Source organism: Thunnus albacares, chromosome 2 (assembly GCF_914725855.1).
Source record: "Thunnus albacares chromosome 2, fThuAlb1.1, whole genome shotgun sequence".
Taxonomy (NCBI): domain Eukaryota; kingdom Metazoa; phylum Chordata; class Actinopteri; order Scombriformes; family Scombridae; genus Thunnus; species Thunnus albacares.
The window spans coordinates 26,900,080-26,915,450 of NC_058107.1; the positions used below are offsets into that span (position 1 = coordinate 26,900,080).

General features: G+C 38.9%; 1 protein-coding gene across 18 annotated transcripts in view; it reads left to right on the forward strand.

Moving 5' to 3' along the window:
• The window catches only part of gpat2 (glycerol-3-phosphate acyltransferase 2, mitochondrial), a 143,429-nt gene that overhangs the window by 54,049 nt on the left and 74,009 nt on the right, over positions 1 to 15,371 (forward strand). For 4 of the 18 annotated variants that reach the window (XM_044375739.1, XM_044375818.1, XM_044375769.1 and 1 more), the window contains exon 3: positions 5,530 to 5,649. The exons of 10 other annotated variants lie outside the window; for them this stretch is intronic. The gene's annotated coding sequence lies outside the window, so the exon portion shown is untranslated. Of the gene's footprint in view, positions 1 to 779; positions 931 to 5,529; positions 5,650 to 15,371 lie in introns of all 18 variants that reach the window. 4 more of the 18 variants (XM_044375743.1, XM_044375781.1, XM_044375791.1 and 1 more) reach the window with 2 other exon arrangements.

Consider the following 15,371-nt stretch of genomic DNA (forward strand, 5'->3'; position numbering starts at 1 on the left):
TCCCTGAATACCGATCCCCCTGCCTGGGTCTGAATCACTGCTACACTAGTGATAAGTTAAGTCTGTTAGAGAACAAACAGAAGGACAGTGTTAACTCATTTGGTCCAAACACATTGGCCAGAAAAACATGGTTAGTTAGAAATTTAGCTGGTAAGTAGGTAGATAAATAATTAAATGTATTAAATAAATATCATATAACCACATACAACAACAACAATAAAAGGTCCTAACGGATGGTATTAATTCTATTATATAAACTTTATTATGGGGATTATTTTGATGCAGATCTTGGTGTAGTGGTGCCCTGCATGAAACTACATAATCACCTCATCTGCTGTTGGAAACAGTCAGATGAAGTACAGAACTCAAGTGAATTTTCATTGACTTGGAAAAACAATAAACACTACAGCCAAACATTTTTGCTGAACTTGGAAAAACGTGTCTCTAAGCTGCAGAAAACAATTTAACAGAAGCAGACTAAAACAAAAAATTTGTTTCACTAACAGGACTCAGTGACACAATCATCTTGTTAATTGAGGCAAGAGAAATGTACTCAAGCTTGAGTGAAAAGGAGAAAGTAGCACAGGGTGTATATTTATATTCACACAGGTGAAAATCATGATTAGACATGGTAGTCACAAAATGTAACAAAAAGGAAGTCACTAAAAACAAAACAGGCACTCATGTGGTGCAGGGGTAAAGTTCCTGTCTACCATCCTCAAGATCTGGGTTCTGATTCGTGGTGGTGCTACTCAGCTTATACTGTTTGTGTGTTCCAGTTAAAGCAAGTGGCATTCCAGGCACGGATCCTCTCATCCATGCATGGTTTCTCCCAGGAAATTGTTTTGGACTCGAAGACTCTATTGGGTTAAACTTGTGTCCAACTGGTGATTAACAAGCTAACTTCTGTCTGGTGTCTGAACTGCAGTGGTGAGTTTTTTTCCCTCACACATCAGTACCTGATTGTGACTGATTAGGCTGTTTGTCTCTACTTTTCCCAACTTGCAAAACCTCAGAAGAGTTTTTCTTTTTCCCCCCCGACATGTTGATGTGCAGTTCCTATTAATTACTGCAAAGTGAACGTACATTGTGATTGATCAAACAATCACCTGCTGAGCTGAATCAGACCGACTCATCTTGTTATCAGTGTAGTTACTAGATGACGGTGTAAACAATTGCCTCGCTCATTAAATAAGTGGCCTTTGCTGTTTGATGTAACACCACTGCTCATTTTCCTTGATGTTTAGTAAGCCTAATACTGTATTTAAGCGACTCCCATTGGAGGGGGGGACCTCCCACACCCTACACCCTCCTAGTGAAACTCATCACAGGTAAAAAGAAGCACCATGTTTCTCAAAACAAACTTATCTTTAACATAAAATTACTTTTTTGTTGTGTAAAAAAAACATCTTTTCTTATTTGAATCAGAGAAAAAGTCTGTTCTCAAAATTCTGAATTCATACAAGGACAAGGAAAAGTGGTGAGTTACATTTTCATTAAAGGTTTTGTGTAATACAGTGCAACACCTGCCTCCAGCCTTGACGGCCGTACTAAAGTTGGGCTGTGAAAGGGAATGACATTGCTGCACATTAAAATTAAAACACCGATGTTGACAACTGTCAAAATGCTTAAGGCTACAGAGGCGCCCAGTCAATAAGATGCCAGTCTTACAACAGGAGGTCTTAAAATAGTTTATGCTCGGCTGAATTTACTCAGATGTTACAGCCAAACAACAAAACGACAGCTTAATAAAAGCCATAAGCCGACAAGGCTAAAACTGTTTTTGGCAGCTTACGCTTAATAAACCGAATTACATGGCAAGTTTCACTTAGTAAACGACCAGAAGCGTTCCTCACTTCTGACTTATTTATCATGTATTTTCAGCTGTTGAGGTGTATTGGGATGCCGTACATAAATCACAGTGGTAAACAAGGCAAGTTCATGCATTATTTGATTTATTTAAATATCCAACTACTTCAAATTAGTCAGTGTGTCGCTGTATTAGCGTAAGCGACTTGACTGGGTTCTTTGTCACACCTTTTGGGGAGATGAATGAATTAAAACATGATAAATGCTACAAAGCAAACAAATATACTAAATGTTAGTACTATTGAAACAGACAAAACACTGTTTGAAGCATTTAAAACAGACGACATAAAACAACATAAAGATAAACTTGTCATCCTAAATATCTGGGTGCCTTTGGAGTAAGTTTTTTTTTTTTAGAGGACTGCATTATTCTGCTCCCATCACTCACTAGAACAAGAACATGATGTTCAGAGTTTAAGAGAGCTTTTAACATAGTCAATCAAAACAAAATTCGTTATCAACCCGCAACCAGATACATTTCATTTTGCAGGGCAAAGCACTTCACAATGTACTATTGTGTAACAAAAATGCTTTGCGTACAGAAAAGATAAACAACAGTTTTTTAATTTGCTTTATTTATTTATTTTCTTTTTCATCAGAGTAGGGAAGGTCAGAGAGGGTCTCTGAACAAATGGATGGAAGTTCAGAGACACAGATGCTTGTTCAAAATGAGTTAAATGGGGCTGTATGTGTAAATTCCACTCTACCCCCATAGTCGTACTGGCTTCCACTGCTCTGACAGCTCATGTATTCTGTCAAGAATAGATTGTATGCATTTGCCCTTCAGTGCATTAAATGGACTAAGATAAAACAGTGAGCTGGGGTCAAGCGTTTGAGGGTACAAATGCATGGGAAATTCCATTTAGCAAAGAAAAAATGCAGTGAGGGATCTAACAGGAGAGTGGGGTGCACGGATGCCCACCATTTGGGTTAAGTGACAGAATCCACCCACTCTGTGTTTTAATTCTGTGACTAATAACATTTTGTGATTCGTGACTATTTGATAGAGTGTATTGAAACACTAAATTCCTGTCTATGGAATATAAAAGAAATCTCTAATCAGTGTTGCTGTAAAGACGATGTGTCCCCATGTGTGTAAAATAATCAGGTGGTGTCAAAACATGTATGTCTGTTTGAGTCAATCAGACATCTACAGTATTCCTTGTCAGGACAGATTACTTCTTACATGACAATAAATCTGCCATGATGAGTTGATTAATTGATCAACAGAAAATTGAGAACTATTTTGATAATTGATTATTACTTTAAATCATTTTTCGAGCAAAAATGACAAACATTTGATGGTTCCAGCCTCTCAAATGTAATAACTTTACGCTTTTTGTCATCTATATCCTAGTAAACTGAATATTTTTGGGTTTTGGACTGTTGGTCAGACAAAACAAGGTATTTCATGATTTTACATAGTTTAAAGGAGACATATTATGCACATTTTCAGGTCTATATTTATATTCTGGGGCTCTACTGGAATATCTTTGCATGATTTTCAGTTAAAAAAAACTCCTTGTTTAACTCATACTGGCCCTTTATGCAGCCCTTCAGTTCAGCGTCTGTGTGAAACAGGCTGTTTTAGTTCCTGTCTCTCCCCCCTCCTGATGAGCTCACTCTGTTTTGATTAGTTAGCTTCCGGAAGCTGCTCACGATGCTACGTCAACAAACAAACTATAGCAGTAGGATTTCACTACTTTTTTGCGTTTCTTACTCGAAATGTCAACTTCTCAAATACATCTGTACATGTTCGAGCTGGAATCCGATCCAAAATATGAGTGGACAGTGCAAACCAAGACCATGGAATGGACTGCCGTTTATGGACATGCGCGACGAGCCATCTTCAGCTCGTTGGCAAGGTAGAAAAAAACATTGCAAATTAAAGCTGCAAGCAGCGTTGAACGGGCCTTCGCACCCTTGCACAGGTTGGGGCGCGGTGCAGACCTGGGCTGACAGGTCTGACTTTACAAACGTGAAGTTTGGTGCAGACTGGAGCATGTACAATAATGTTATAGCAATTTCCTCTGTCATGGCAAAACATCAAATCTCAACAGTGTGAGGATGTTAATTTTCTTCAGGGTGTGACATGTCTGTCTTGCTCACCCCTGTGTCATCAAAATTATGCAAGTTTTGGGCCCTTTCATTTTAATTTCAATTAATAATTTGAAAACTTTTGATTAATTTGTGTGTAAAAGAAATTCACTTCCTAATTTTCATTAAGTCTATTTTAGAAAAGGAAAGACTTTTAACGCACATGACCTGGTCAAAGTTTGATTGAAATGTGTACTGTCAGGTGTGGGGAGACAATAAGTAACTGCAGCTGGACACAGAAAAATACTCATATATTTGAATGGAGAGTGTGAGCGAACCCACACCTTTTTGAACATTTACTGCTTCCACATAGTTTTAGATACAAACTTCATTTGAACTTTAAATGAGTCACAAGACTTTGACCTACAAATCTCAAATTTACATGTGTTTTCTATCCTTTACTGTTCGGGGTGTGGCATAGTCCAAGGGCTTCTGTCACAAGCATGTAGATGTTGTCAGACCTGGGCTGACAGTTCTTGGTGCAGATTGGAGCATGTACAATAAACTTATAGCAACTTCCTGTGTCATGGCAAGCATTCAGAGCAGGTTGAAGCCCTGGGCTTTTGACTCGCAGGGAGCATTTCTAGAAGTGTTAACCTTGTTAGTTTTGGAGGTTTTGGAGATTTTACCATGTTTAGCATAGATATCTGGCATCATAACAGTATATAATAACAGAAAATCACAAAAAGCATAATATTTATTTTAACTTATGTTGGGCATTTTTCACTTTTTTCACTGTTTTCTGATGTTTTATAGACCAAACAATCAATTAATTGAGAAAATCACAGGTAGATTGATCAATGATGAAAATAAATAATAATTAGTTGCAGCCCTACGATTCTTTGAATTAAACCAGGTGTTCCTAATTCCTCCGAACAAATGATGACTTTATAACTGGGCACAGCCAGAGAGGTCAGAAACAAAAATCAAACATCTATGAGAGCTGGAGGAGTAACATAGTAGAAGAAAGAGCCTCAGAACTGGAACAAAATGATGAAATCAAGACACTCAACTAGTGATGGTAAAGAAAAAGAAATAATTGTATCCAACCATAGACCTTTTTTAAATTATTTTTTATGCCTCCATGCTGGCGACAACCATGGCCGGAGGCATTATGTTTTCAGGTTGTCCATCCGTCCATCCCATTCTCATGAACATACCTCAGGAACGCCTTGAGGGACTTTCTTCAATTTGACATGAACGTCTACTCGGACTCAAGGATGAACTGATTAGAATTTGGTGGCAGTTTCACACAAATGTCTAATAGGATAAAATGATGACATTTTATATCCAAAAGGTCAAAGGTCAACTTCACTGTAACAACATAATGTTCTGCAAAAACACTTTTCTGGCCATTATTCAACGCCACAACTCAGGAACAGAAGGAGAGATTATGACCGTATTTCACATTTGGTCAGATACTGAATTGGTGACACTAATCTTGGGTACCCATCTTGAAACTGTGGTGACTGTATAGATCTTCTGTGCTGCCGGGTTAAAGATGTGTGTGTGAAGCATCCACGTTTTAAAATTTATGGCTTCTTTGCATTTTTCTTTCTCAAGGTAATCGTATGAGTCCACCCACTTGACTTCCTCTCCCTGGATGACAACCAGGACAGGGGACCTCCCGTTTCTCTAGTAGTCCACCACAAGCTCATTGGTTTTGCTAATATTGAGATTCAGGTGATTATCTTTGCACCATGTGACAAAGCTCTCTATCAGTCCTCTGTACTTTTCTGTAAAAATAGTCTCTTAAGTGAAGACAGCATGTTTCTCACTGGGAATAATTCACTGGAACCATACATCAATACAGTGATAACTTCAATTCTATTACCTTTTATTAAATTCCTTTAAAGTCTTCACTACAGATATTATATAAGTCTGGACAGACATGGATGTACACTACAATTTGGTTGTCAGAGGCAAACAAAGCTACAGTGGTCCCTGGCGGGAACTGAAGCTGCGGTTTTGCAGTTACTCAGGTCACTGTACTACCAGGATGCTTTGTCCAGCTCTTGTTCTGACAAAAATCATTGTACCCATAAAACATTGTATTCTCTTGTGTAAAAGCAATATTTTGCCATGGTTTCAGCACCAAAAAAATGTCACCACAAATTCATAAAATCACCTGAACTGTCACTTCAAAATACAAGATGATAAAAACTACTGGATGTTTTCAGCTTGACCACACAAACATCCATAGGAAGAGCCTCATACAGTGCACTATATCTGATAAGCTCTCATAGGCACAAGGAGATAACAGAGGCAATATTTTATTATTAAAAAATGGCTTCCCAAGGAATTGTGAGAGATCTTTGTAACGTCGGTTCTGACTGAGAAAGACATGATTCTCCTTATATCCATAAATGTGCAACAGTAATTCTTAGAAATTGGTAAGGTGATAAAAGTGAGTGCTTGTGTATATAATATGTGGTGCATGAATAGTCTTGTTTGCTGTATGTATTTTGAAAGCTGGTATCTGTAATGTTTTTTTAATTCTAAATCATTTATTTATGTCCATTTGTGTGTTGAAGAACTGTAAAACATACACACCAGCCCATTTAATGTGTTTGGAGACATTCTCCAGAAGTGTGATTATCTGGCTTGTCAGGTCATACCTCATAGGTTAGGCAGTGAGTAAGACTGCTAAACATAGATCCAGCACATATGAAGTCAGTTTTATACTTCAAACTAAAGCAAAAGCTCTGTAGTAGTGCACTTTGCTATCTGTTGTAAAAATTTTTCAAAATTTTGAATAGCTGATTCGAATAAAAGGCAGACTTCCACATAACTTTCCACAACAACTCTACAATGGGAGCTGTAGACGTCTTATCATGGCAACATGCAGAAAGTTACAATTTCAATTTCCATATTGGTGTATGGATCGATTTGCAAGCCATTGTGCGTTAATTGTTTCGATAGATTGGTTATTGGAACCGATTCCCTGCGAGTGTTCCTGGCTGATAAAGCCCTGAGGGCTGCTTATTGCCAGCAGCCAGAAAATAGTCCACGCATGCTAGAACCAGTTAGAGCCAAGTCTCCAGGCGCTGCCAGCTCTGCTGAGTGCCGGTTGCCTGCTGTCAGACAGTGCAGGGTGAGCATTAATATGCAGTATCCACCAATCAGGACTGTGCAGCTGTTATACAAATCAGCATTCCTGAGTGGGTGAGTGCACCACTGGCTATATTTGATAGTATTGGATTCTGTGATGCTTGTAACATCACTTGCTTTTCTTTCATGTTTCCCTGTAGTGAAAGCTTATTAGTGTTTTGCAACAGCATTCAAACCAGGCAAATATATTTATTTATTTATTTATTATAGGTATTTTTAATGTGACTTCAAATAGAACAAGATGACTCCTAAATTTCATGGTTGCGCCATAATTACACCATTTCTCCTACACACAGCATGTGTTGTTAAGGGCGTCACTTTGTGTGTGTGCCTCAGAGAGCCATGTATCTCAAAGAAAATGTTCTTCAGGATTTCTCATGCGTCATGACTCCTGGGTTAATTGTGCTTTGATGTTGTTCGGAGTGTTCAATGTAACTTGATACCAAAATCTGTGTTGGCTTCATACTTTTTTATGAGTTGCCAGCTTAAAAAACACTTCTCAAACTAGTCCCGGTGTCAAGCCTTTGTTAGAAGTGAGAGGCAGGTACGTTGGGCTATGGATTCATACAGAATTTATGATGCTTACTCTTTCAGTGTCTGTTCTCTTTGCCTTTGTAGTACAAGACGCAGGAATATGGAGCCTCTCTGTCATGGAGCCTCCGTCCAGGATAGGGCCAGGCCCTGTGTCTTGTAAATATTAATGGTGAGACATGAAATATTGACAGTCACAATAGCTGAAGATGAAATTTGAGGAGGAGGGCAGGATAAGAACCAGATATGGGCCCTTTGTTGGCTGGACTGGCCACAGACCAGCCCTGTAACCCTGAATGTCTGTCTGTCAATGACTGACTGACTGAGTGAGTGATGAAGTTGCACCATTGGTGCGGCCGGCCCAGTGTTGGAGTTTCCCCATTGGTTGTTGCTCTTTCAAAATGAATTGGCATGAGCAGTTTCTATTACGTCCTCAGGGGGAGTTTACCGCAGAGCCCCGAATCCTGGAATAAGTTTTAAAAACACACATTTACACGGAGGCTCCAACACTGGAGCACCAACCCACGGATACATTTTACCAGCCTGCACGGCGGCTAGCAGATAGTTAGCATGGCTAGCATTGGTAGCATAGCCGTGCCGTGCTGTGGGTATCCCATAGACTGTATAAAAATAAAGTGTAGCTGTGGTGTTTCAGATATAATAACACCTTGTTGGGCAGGTGACAGGTGTCAAAGATGACCATGAAAGATGTCACAGTGTGGATGTAAAGTCACACAACTGATGGACTGTTAACCTAGCATGATAATCCTACGTAAACATGTGAATGAGTCCATATGTATACAGACATCCGCAGATAGAAACAGATCAAAGAGCAGAGGGAGAACAGATAATTAGAATAGTTAAAATTATAATAAATCCCTTTCAAATCAAACATCCCAAGATATGAATGGAAAGTATACTAGCTTTACAATATAATGTCAGAGCAGAGATGTGGCATTGCTATTACAACTTGGAATCAGACAACACAGAGTCTGGAAGAGGAAGTGACCACGGGAGCTAAGCTACCCAAGAACAGACAAACTTCACCTGCTGACTTTCTCCATGATTCACCAACGCTAACACAAACAACTAGCTTTACAACATGATGTCGGAGCACAGATGTGGTGTTACTACTACAACTTGTGAGGCCGAATATTGCACTGTGACAAAACAGACAAAACAGAATATCAAGGAGAACGCTATCACCGGAGCTATGGAACAGCTGCGGCTGAAATAGAGGCGCTGCAGCCGAGGGAGCTTTCAAGCATAGACTGGTACCTGCCTGGTGATGATTGTCAGAGAGACGATCACCATCGTGCTGAGCTGCAACAAACTTCATAGTGTTTTGATAAACCTGACTTTGTCTTCTTCTATATTATATTGTAACTTGCGGACGGCTGCATTCAGCTTTGACCACAATCCGGTCTGGCTCATTGTCGTCCAAAATAGGTAAAAGAAACAGTGTTTGCTTGCACACTGTTTTGATATATCCACACTTGATGAGGAAAATTGTTTTATAAATGAAAATAAGCCTCAGTAAAGAGATATAATGCAGATATAATGCTGCACTAACTTTGTTTTTGGTGCTAATTTGGCTGGGAACACACCGTCGTTCTGGTTGCTTTAGGATTCTCCCTTAAGAGGGGTATGGAGAATCTATAGCCTTTTTCTCAGTTTTCTATAGTCATAGGACACAAATTTCCAAAATAGTTTCACATTTCTATTACATACGTGACCTAGTTTTAAGATCATCATATTCACAGCGGTGAATTTTTCCTTTAATATCGGGGAATTCACATTATAGACACTACCACTGACTATCCCTGTAACCAACTAGCCACAATTTCTCACACTGACCATACACAGTCCAGCCATATACCAGGTTTTGACCTAGTCTTGTTGTTTGAGTGATTTTGAACAGGACTGTGAATGTGTTAGAGTATGTGAGTTGCTTTGAAGTGTACAGATTAAGGAGGGTTGAGTGCTGGCTTACGGCTGTTGTTGACCAGATAAATCACCCTTGTAATTGTTTTTTGCAAAATCCTGGATGGTAATGCCACTGCTTTTAGTGGTAGCAGCGGTCAAAGTGATACAAATCAATGAGGTTCACAAAAGCAAATGACTTTTGAAATGTTGACCACAAAGAGGCAACAAGCTGGTGGGGCCTACAAGTGTAAGGCCCTATGAAATCTATTTTAATCTTTTCCAGATTGCATTTTATTCTCTCCCAAATTGTGTGTTTTCCTTTTTAATTTTTCTGAATACTGTGTTTTACGATTTAAGCACACAAGCACAATTTTGTCATTAGAAAGAGTGTCTAATCATGGTGGATGAATAAAATTTCAACAATTAAATAAAAAATTATTCAAAATATAATCATATATTGAATGACATGAATATATATCAATGAATTTGTAATGATGCAACATAACATTGCACGTTTTTTCCCCATTGGCCCACTTGGCCAATAGATCAGAGTTTCACTGGCTCCTTGTATATTTTCACTGTCCAGCAGCCAAAAAATGAAAATAACTCCTTTTTTCCATAATTATGGTAATTTATTCATTGTATACATAATACATACAGCAGTGAAGTTCCCTTTAGATTTGGTTGTTTTCCTTTAGTTATGGATATGTAATATTGATATATTACACAAATATGCAAAAATATAAAATTAGGCACATATTGGATCAGTAAATTAATGGTATATAAATGTAGGTTTCTCCATATTTTGTGTAAAGCCAGAGAGTATGGAATACGTAGGGAGAAGAGAATTTATGATAACATTTCAGCGAGTATGGATGACCTTGATAATAAACTCAATAACAATAAACTGGTTAACAGCTCTGTGGCATCATTCATCCTCTCCTCTGTCCTCCCTCTGCTGCTGCTGGTTAGAGACTCACTGCTGCAGGTACTGCTGGTAGAGAGGAGAGGCAGGCTGGTGTCAGCCTTAAAGGGAAACTGGTATTTTTCAACCTGGACATACCTGGAGTATTGAGCTAGAGCGCTGCAGCTGACAGTCATGTAACGGGCTGTGATGTAATCTGACGGGGCAATAGCACTCCATCAATGTACGTCCACTAAAAGTGCCACTGTCAGGCTCAGATTGTTATTATAAGTGTCTGACAACATAATGGAAAAGACCATACAGAAAAATAAAACTTTTTTCTTTATCTTTCGCTTGATCTGGTCTGTTTGTTATTGCGTCTAACCAAGTCTCACTCTAGGAGAGGTCTGAAATCTTGCGAGAGTAGAGTTGTTGTCGAGATCAGCTAAATATTCATATTGTGTGTAAAGAAAGAAAAAAAACGTCTTGAAGAGTATGTATGCAAGTAGCGCAAACAAAATCTGAGAATTTCCCCGGTGTATTATGAGACCCAATTTAAATGTGGGAGAATTTTGTTATCTCAGCCTAGCCAAAGACAGTCTTCCCAAAAGGTGTTGATGAACAAGATGAACTATCAAAGAGGCAAGATTGCAATACAACACATTTTAAACGGTGTTGCTGATAACTATACTATTACTATTCACCACCAAGTTTCCTGATGATTAGTCATGTAACTGTGTTATCTCCTCTCTATATTGCTGATTATATTTATGTAGCTTTATAGAGTGGAATTGAAATGAATTGAATAGAATAGAAAAAACCTACAACCCAGCACACTATAGACCAATACAGGGCTCCAGGCTAACTTTTTTCACCACTGTCCTGGAAAAAAAAATTGATCATCCTGAAGTCAAAGCAAACTGTCCCAAAATCAAAATGTTGTTTCTTTACTTTGTGAAGTAAGACAGAGTTTGCCTGAGGCCCCCAAACACTAAATCCATCCCTGTTGATGTATGAGTGTTTAATGATTTGCTTTAAAGATTAGAGATGCTGCTTTCAGTAATTGTAAACGTTTCCATGGTGAACTGTGCCTTTGCAATACAGTTCCATATTTATGTAGCCTACCATGTGTGCTGCCTGCTGCTGTCCCGTTTCTGCTCCTGATAACCCATGTGGTCTGGAAAGATTGTAACATCTCGCTTGTATAATTGTAGAAATAATTGTAATTATTGCGCTTATATTTTTTAGTATTCCCCGTTGTTAGTTTGCTTAGTTGTGAGTCAGTAATTCGTGCCTGATGAAAAATGAAGCTGTCTGCTGCAGAGCAGCAGCGGACCACAGCTCTGCAGCTCTGCTCTGCTCTCTGCTGTGTTCACATTTTAGAGAATGTAATTAATGTTTTCCTCATTAATGATGTATTGTTTCACCACCCGTGACCCATCTGCTATGAATCACAACTAGTGCAGTGCCTGTTCAAAACATGCCTGTTTGGAACGGGCAGATTGCTTATTATTTCTTCATATATATATATATATATATATATGTATGTATAAATAAAATCAACTGACAAACGCACCAATTAGGATTTAATAGATTAAATGGTTTTAATCCGGACAGAAACTTCACCAGTGACACTAAACTGAGGTTGAACCGTAGAAGCAGTTTATGACCTTCCAGTGCTTGATTCTGCTGCCAGTCAAATGTGTCTGCATTCCTATTGGCTAGTTTTACTGCCTGCACCTCTGTTTATTTCTCCTGTGTATGTTTGTTCTTCTCTCTCGGGCAGTTAAATTGAGCGGGGTGCGTGCCTTTATTCCACTCAACAAGTCAGAGCCCAGAAGCCCCGCCCCGCTGTCATGTAATGGTGTTTATATCAAACAGCCCTTACTGCACTCGGACACGGACCTGAGCAGCTTGTTGTTTGCTTGTTTATTCAAAGTTTATTAAGCATGCCCTCTCTTTCTCTTATCTTTTTAAAAATGAATTGGGAAACCCACAACAAAGCCTAACTTTTAGTGATAGTAACATTCAGTTCAGTTTGTCATTTGCTAAGCAATAGTTTAAAATACATTTTAAAAAATAAAATAAAATCCCTTTTGTCTCGGAAGCGATGACGGGACACAGTTAGTCTCAAGCCCAGCCAATATACTGTATGATTTATTGTGCTTGAACTGTTGGGTTGCCAAAGTTGATGCCCATATCCATGCATACATAAGCAGTCTCATTGTTGTTCAGCAAGACGCAGCAAAATGTCACTTAAATTGAATGTTATGAACAATAACTGCCTGAAAATTTAACTTGTAGCCTTGTTTAACACCTTACTCCTGTCGTCAGCCAGCAGATTGATTATGTTAACTAAACAGCTAACAGATATTTATTCTCAAACGAGTCACAGCCCTACAATTAAAACAACTTCCACAGTCTATCAAAGATAGCACAGAGCAAGGCTGGAACCCTGTCAGTACTAGTCAGCAGATGTCCAGAGAGTGAAACACTGCTATTATCACTGCTTCCTTGCCTGAGAAAGCCTTAGAGAGAGAGAGAGCTAGAGTGAGACCTTCAGACTTTGTGCATGATCTATAAAAAATGAGTCAATATTGCCTGGGGGGGCCATACTATCTTGGTTCCCTGTGGTATCTGTATATGACACCATTTTATATAAACTGCACACCCAGTCAATCTCTGTCAGAGCACAGAAAAAATTAAATAAATGTAAATTACCACCAGCATCTACTCCACTGGTCATCTATAGGGCTCTTGAAACTCTTGGGTTGACTGAGTGGAATATTGTTGCTTTAGTCATTTTAGCTTTCATATAAGCTGCACCAAAATGGCAGAAGTTTATATCAGATTTGTTTGTTTTTAATTTATTCTTTTATTAATTTAGTTTAGTTTAGTTTTCAGTTTAACTGATTATTTTCTTGATTCATCTATAAATTGTTTTGTCTATAAAAATGTGACAAATGCCCTTACATCCCCTACGATTATCTTGTGTTGTCCGTCCAACGGTCTAAAACCTAAACATTTCACTACAGTTCTTGGAAAAGAGATTTCACATACAGATGGTTATGTAATGTAACTGCAGTTGGAACCTGCATCAGGGCTCCATATTCTTAGTAAATCATCCTCATCCATTTGTCTATTTTCCTGTGATTATCTGCATCCAGTAGCAGACTAAAGGGGCTATTATACTCCTTTAGAACAGCTTGTTGGATGATCGAGTAGCTTTGGAAATCTTTTCCCCCTACACCTTTCCGATGGCGGATTAGGGTAGGGCTGTGCAGGGCCATTTCTGTAATTTTCCGACATCCGACGAGCTGATATTCGCACCCACTTCATGCAGTGATTGGCCAGCTGCGTGGAGGTGACAAAGGAGCCAGGGTTTAAACTTCTCTTGCTAGCTCTCCTTTTTTCATTCTTCACAAAACAATTTCTGTCACTTTTTATGTGAACAACCAAGTGCAACACTATGACTGCCTTCCGGGAGAGAAAAAATGTGCCATTATCCCCGTATTGAAGCCATGTATTGAACCATGAACCACTTCAAACTAATACGGTTGCCACTTTAAAAGGGTGATGGAAACCCTACTTATCATCCAGTAAGTCTTCATGGCAAGTGGAACAGCAGAGTGTATGAACAACCATGTACCTAGGTTTGCAGGATTTGCAATAATTTGCTTTCACTGCCAAAAGGCTGGGCTGACAAAAGATGTGGGACCTAATATTCATTTGTGTTGTATTACCTCCTTTCTCTGGACTGCACTGACTCTTGACTTCTGTCCTTCTCCTTTTCCCTCTGCCTGCCTCTGCTTGCTCCTCCTGAGGTGAGTTCACCGATGTATTTATAGTAGGGCTGTGACCAATCAATTCCAAGAACAGTGGAGCTGTATGTCATCAAGTACAGGTTCAAGTATTTGACTACTTCTGATCCCTGGTTAACTCAAAGCAGAGTAACACTAACTCAGAAATGGAAATGAACAGTGTGAATGCAAACATAACTGAAAAAACATGCAGGTCAAAGAGAACAGTGTTATAAATGAACAAAAGTTGCTCACAGCTGGCAGATTTAGGAGTGACTCCTATAAACAATGGCTGTGACGGACCAACGTTAGATCAGTATTTGCTTTTAGCAGATGATTCACAAAGTAAACCAGCTCTACAAGTCACAGTTGTTACTAAAAAAAAAAAAAAAGGCTTCATGGCCATCACTGGGCTGCCAGATCAAATGCTCATCCTGATATGTGCACCGACAAAAGATGTGTCTGTCAACAAGAATAAATAGAGCCTTCCATTAACACTTAGGTGGTTGATGAAAGCTACAGTATAATACACTTGACATTGTTCTCAAGTGTCCAGGCTGAACCCATGAATCCTGTACCCAGCAGTGTCTGAAGCTGCTGTTTGAAAGGCATCATGTCCCAGCTGGATGGCACTTGGTAGGGGGCAGTCTCTGTCCCTGCAGGCTGTGGCCGCTCACGCACATATCACTCCTCACACATCCACCCAGTAAATCCACGTTAGATGACAAGTTTTTAGTATGTTTAAATTAGGCTCATTTTATTGCTCAAATGGATCGTCTCAAGTAGTTTTACATACAGTATGTCAGCAGTGTTTGTACCTCCCAGTATTGCAGCTTTGTGATGATTTATGATGATCACAAGGTAATAGAAAGCTAGTTCATTCATAAAGCAAGATGTCGTCCATAAAGCAGGAATGTTAAGTGCTACTTTAGACTTATAGTGGTAAGATAAAGTTCTTTGTAAATACAGCCTCAGGTTTCAATATGAGTTCACTTGTAACCATGAAACAAAAATAAAAATTTCAAACAAATTCTGTCACAGTGACCATGCTATATCTACTTATACATCAGTGACATACGCTTTTTGCTCATCAAAGAGATTATTATATTTATTGTGTAATAATAAGCCCACTA